Here is a 6229-nt window from a genome sequence, read left to right as displayed (position 1 = left end):
ATGGGCAAGGACTTCATGTCTAAAACACCAAAAGCAATGGCAGCAAAAGCCAAAATTGACAAATGGGATCTAATTAAACTAAAGAGCTTTTGCACAGCAAAAGAAACTACCATCAGAGTGAACAGGCAACCTACAGAATGGGAGAAAATTTTTGCAACCTACTCATCTGACAAAGGGCTAATATCCACAATCTACAAAGAACTCAAACAAATATACAAGAAAAAAACAAACAACCCCATGAAAAAGCAGTCAAAGGATATGAACAGACATTTCTCAAAAGAAGACATTCATACAGCCAACAGACACATGAAAAAATGCTCATCATCACTCGCCATCAGAGAAATGCAAATGAAAACCACAATGAGATACCATCTCACACCAGTTAGAATGGCAATCATTAAGAAGTCAGGAAACAACAGTTGTTGGAGAGGATGTGGAGAAATAGGAACACTTTTACACTGTTGGTGGGATTGTAAACTAGTTCAACCATTATGGAAAACAGTATGGCAATTCCTCAAGGATCTAGAACTACATGTACCATATGACCCAGCCATCCCACTACTGGGTATATACCCAAAGGATTATAAATTATTCTACTACAAAGACACATGCACACGTATGTTTATTGCGGCACTATTCACAATAGCAAAGACTTGGAATCAACCCAAATGTCCATCTGTGACAGACTGGATTAAGAAAATGTGGCACATATACACCATGGAATACTATGCAGCCATAAAAAAGGATGAGTTTGCGTCCTTTGGATGCAGCTGGAAACCATCATTCTTAGCAAACTATCACAAGAACAGAAAACCAAACACCGCATGTTCTCACTCATAGGTGGGAACTGAACAATGAGATCACTTGGACTTGGGAAGGGGAACATCACACACTGGGGCCTATCATGGGGAGGGGGGAGGAGGGAGGGATTGCATTGGGGAGTTATACCTGATATAAATGATGAATTGATGGGTGCTGACGAGTTGATGGGTGCAGCACACCAACATGGCATAAGTATACATATGTAACAAACCTGCACGTTATGCACATGTACCCTCGAACTTAAAGTATAATAAAAAAAAAAGAAGACTGGATCATACTTTGGGATATATGGACTGCATACTGGGCTTGAAGATAGTGATAAAGACCTGCATAATTCCCATGAAAAATGGGAAAGTGAACTGATTGCAAAGGTACATGAGGCTCATAAGTAGTTTCAACTCATGAAATTATAAAGACTGATTTTCACAGTGAAATCAATCTTTCCAGTGACGCCAGTCACTTAGAAGGGCAGAGACAGCAGACTGTAGAATTGAGCCAAGGTTATGGGCTTTCTAAGCAGGTATGGTGCTCAGATGAGGTGGAAGACAAGGAGAGTGCCAGAAAGGAATGTGCCACAATTCCTGAGCACTTTTATCTTTTCTTCTACTGATGCTTGGATTTTCTCCTGCTTTGTCTACAATACAAAGGGTTTTATGCTGCGACTTAGCATAATCTTCCAGATATTTCTCTCTTCTTTTGTGGTTCTGAGGCAAAGCACAACCCTGCTATTATCTGATATATATGTGTGTGTGTGTGTGTGTATATACACACATATATATATTTTTTCAATTTAAATTTCTTTAAGTCACTTTAATGTCATCTGCTTGAAAACTGCCATGATATCACTACGAATACTTAGTAACGAGGAATGTTGAGTGGTGCCCTCTAGAGTTGGGAAATGAAAAATTTACACAACAGTGAGCAGTAGGGTTGGTTAAACAAATAACATGGTCTTACCCCTGGTAAACAAAACATAACATAAAGGAAGATTGAACTACTGATTCGACACACCAACTTTTGTTTTATTGACTTCCATTATTTATTTCCATGCCCATACCTTTAATTCTTTATCCAGAAGATCAGCATCTCTGGAATAAATAGATGAAGTGATTTCTGTTCATTCTCTTTCACCTTGGGTTAGATCTTAGTTCCAGATGGTAGGGGAAGTTGTTCCACCTACCTAGAGTGTTTTATTCTGAGGAAACCATTCATAAACACAAACTGTCAAACTGACAAATCAGATATGCCTCCCCCCATCTCCAATTTTTCTCTTCTCTTTATGCTTTAAAGCTCTAAATTCATTTTGGCTTTCAGGAAAAGTACTGGAATCTACAATGGTTTGCCTGGAGTCATCCTAATAAAGGTGTGGAGTTTTAGAGTTGTTGGGTCTGGATTCAAATTGTTGCTGCTGTTCTTGAGTACCTGCATCTCAGTTTAGATGCTTTATCCCACTTTCCTTCTCTCTCTCCTCTCCTCTCTCTCTCTCTCTCTCTTTCTCTCTCTCTCTCTCTGTGTGTGTGTAATTCAACATAAAGTACAACTTAAGACTTGCTATTATCAAGTTGAAAATTAAGTGATGTAAATTTTTTTGCTCCTTTTCACAAATGAGGAAACCAAGGTTTAAAGAAGTTAAATATGCTATGTAATCATGGTCTACAAAAACAAGTGACATGTTTGCACTCAGAAAATGTTTGTGTCATATTTTCTTTTGAAAGGAAAGGCTTAAAAGTTGATTCGTAGGTACTATTAAAAACATTAAAGAAAATAAGAAGTCACGGCTGCCCTTAAAAATAAAAGATATATTATTCAGCTCTAAATAATAAGAACTAGAAGTAACAAAGGTTGAAATTTAAGTAATTTGAAATCAATATAAAGAAAAACTTTCTAACATTTTTGTCAGATCAAATATAAAATGCATAGTGAGAGCTAATAACTTTTGGTCACTTTATTGGAAATTCTGCAGAGTTTCTGATAATCAATTTAATTTAATTTAATTTAGTCAATTTTGATGACTGTGCCACTCTGTAAAGTTATAACTTTTCTTAAGAGTCTATTCAATATATCTCAAAAGTTAGTCAGCTTTAGAATCCTATGTCTGAATGCAACATAAATGAAAACAGATTCAATAAAATAATACTGTTCGACAAAATTATATTTTAATAATAAATTAAATTTATTTCTCTCTGAATCTCTTAAAGGACTTTCATTGTGTTGTTACTGAAAACAAAGTAATTTAAGAAATATTGGCATTCCTTTTGGATTTTCTATAACCAAAAAAAGTGTAAATAGTGTTTTTTGAAGAGGTTTATTTATTGAGTTGACTTCTCCTAAAGACAGGTATTTCCATGTAATTGGTTAATTGTCTGTTAATAAATGTAATTTGATTTAAAGCTTTTTGTACAAAAAAAAATTCTAAAAACCCACATTAATCTACTTAACCTCCTGAGTCAGGTCAATAGAATTGGAATCAGATGAATTTGGCATATTACCTGCAGTATGGAATTTCTGTTTGGGTATATACCCTGACCCCCTCTGATTAGGAAAGTTTTATTCATGCTAGTGTGTGTGTGTGTGTGTGTGTATGTGTGTGTATGCATGCACTACACTTGGAAGAGATAATTAATAGTCAAGCAAGGAGCCATGCCCAGACTCTAGTCAGTGTTACTCCTACATTTGGTTGCTCTGAGCTAACTTAAATCCACATTTCTTCTTTTTCTTCTGGGCAGGGTCTCTCCAGAGACATAGTAGCTGTGAGTAGCCTCATCTGTTATAAATTGCTCTGTAATGAAAGGCCTAGAGCCAAAGACCTTATTTCTTTTCCCCAGAGTCTTCACAGATGGGGGTTAGGATTTCTATTTCACAATGCAAAAGAGCTTACTATTGGATTTACAGTCTCTGCTTCTCCACTCAATTAAGCAAATTCAAAATCTAACATCCCCTGCTGCCGACCTTGTTATAGGGGCTGTGTTTTTTTTTTTTTTAACCTGGCTGTGTCCCCTTTGTGACTGTGCTGTAACTCACTGCAAAACCATACCCTTGCATGGTTAGGACAGGTGCTGCAGCTTGGCTCTGTTGAGTAGCATAAGTGAAAGGAATCCACAGAGATGCTGTAAGAGACTTGTGGCTGCCAATGTGAGGTTTTGGAGAATACTGTTCACCATTCCGGACTTTCTTTTTATGCATTCTACAGGACTCCCATTAGTGATCTATAATCTACCTTCTTCCTTTATAATGAGGACTGACTGTGAGACTCAATATATTAGTAATTTGACTAATTTTATACTGCAATTGAAAGAGGTAAACCCCAGACTTAGATATTATCCCAGAGCCCTTTTACATCCTCAGGTTATATATATATTTAATTTACTTATCTGTAATTATCACCCATTTTATCATGAATTGGTGCTTCTTTCGGATCAGAGTTTTTTCAAGCATTGCTCCTAAGAAATCTGCATCAGAGTCTCCTGGTATACCTGTTGAAATGCAGATTCCTGGGCTCTGCTCTAGGACTATCTTTTCCATGTCTCTGGGATTGGAGAAATTTGTGTTTTCAAGTCACACTTCAGGTGATTCCTATGAAAAATAGTGTGCATATGTTTTTGACATTTTGTTTTGAGATAATCTTAGACTTCCCATGAGTTATAAAGATAGTACAGGGAGTTCTTGTGAACACTTACTTTGGCTTCTCATAAATAATGTTAACATTTTACCTAACCATATAACAAAGATCAAAACCAAGAAATTAACACTGGAACAAAACTATTAACTAACTCTAGACTGTATTTATATTTCATCAATGTTTTTCACTATTTTTGTCCCCTATTCCAGGACCCAGCTTAGGGGTTCCACATTGTTTTTAGTTGTTACATACTGCAGGTTTTACTGTTCTATCTAATAGTCCCACGTTCCATGCGACAGAGGCAGAATCCTGGCTCTGAAAGGTGTTAGAGAGTTTATTCAGGTAATGATATGACTAAAACTCAAGTCACAATAACAGGACTGTTAAATAATGCTGCAAATGCTGAATTGGCCAGATTCAGAATTAGAGGAGAGATTTAAAAATTATTCAATCTTGCATTCTTATTTCATTGATGAGGACTTACAACCCAGAGAAGAAACATGAGCAAGTTTGTAGAACGATTGGAACTGAGTACGTATCACTTGGCTCCCAAGTTCCTTGTAATGTATTTAAATATCTGCTGCTGATTTTATTTCTTTTACCTCAAAGCAAGGATCATGAAGAGTTAAAAACATCATATCTATGGCTTCATATGATTCTTCCAATTATCCAGCGAGAAGAACATGAAAAGTCCCATTTCCTCCACGTCGGGATTAAGAAAACAGGTTCAGAGAGGGAAACTGACTTACCTGAGGTCCCATGGCCAGGATACAGTTGAGCCATGTCCATATCTCTATGACCCGATTCCAGAGTTGGTGCTATTTTGCGGTACATCACACTTCTCTGGCCCAGAATTTATGCACTCTGTGCTGAAATGGATATTTTGCTGTGTTCAAATGGAACGTTTGGAGGAGCGAGTATTTATATACAAATTCAAATAGGGCACCCAAATGGGGAAACGTTGTGAACCTGGCATATTTAGCAATTATAAATGGGAGATGTGATTGTAGGAAGAGAAATGACATGAATCAGTGTGAAATTTTGCACTTGGCAGATAGAACTAGATAATCCCAAGGTGTTTCTTTTTTCTTTTTAAATTTAATTTAAGCATCTTAGTCCTTGTCTGTCCTGAGAATGAAATGGGTTGCTTTTATGAATTTTTCTACTGCTGGTAGTTTGGCGTATTTCTGAAAAAAAAAATTGTTCTTGGGAGAATAAGCATAATTTAGGACTCTTGCCATAAACACAGCTACCAACAAAATCGTAGACAGACAAGAGAGAGTTTGTGTTTTGCTACTAAAACTTGTTATGTTCCCATAAGCAAATAACTATTTTTGGATGCTATGCCTCAGTCACACAAAATGTGAAATGAGTGTTAGAATTGGTGACTTCTTGGGCAAAGTCATAGCTGGGATAGATCACGGGAGATGCCCAGGGGAGGGGAAGGATGGGTTGAACAACGTCTGTATCATTAGTTGATGGGGGCAGTATTCGCATAAAAAGTATCACCTTTTTCCTATATTGTCTGTGATTCCCAAGGTCTTGGTTTAACACTGCTTCCTGTGATATCTTTTTGTTATCCTTAACAAAAGCCATGTCTGTGCCTGTCTTTATTTTTATTGCTTTAAATGCATAACTAGTTGTAAAAAGGTTCTATTTTTCCTATTCCAGCTGTGTCTCTGGCCTGAATTCCTACACTTTGTAAGTTTACAGGACTGAAGTATCTCTCAGTAGGTAGAATAAAGAAGTTTTTTGTTCTTTGAGGGCCTCAGATGACAAAGATTTGCA

Source organism: Rhinopithecus roxellana, chromosome 3 (assembly GCF_007565055.1).
Source record: "Rhinopithecus roxellana isolate Shanxi Qingling chromosome 3, ASM756505v1, whole genome shotgun sequence".
Taxonomy (NCBI): Eukaryota; Metazoa; Chordata; class Mammalia; order Primates; family Cercopithecidae; genus Rhinopithecus; species Rhinopithecus roxellana.
The sequence above is the reverse complement of the archived record's forward strand: the minus strand, read 5'-3'. Positions refer to the sequence as shown.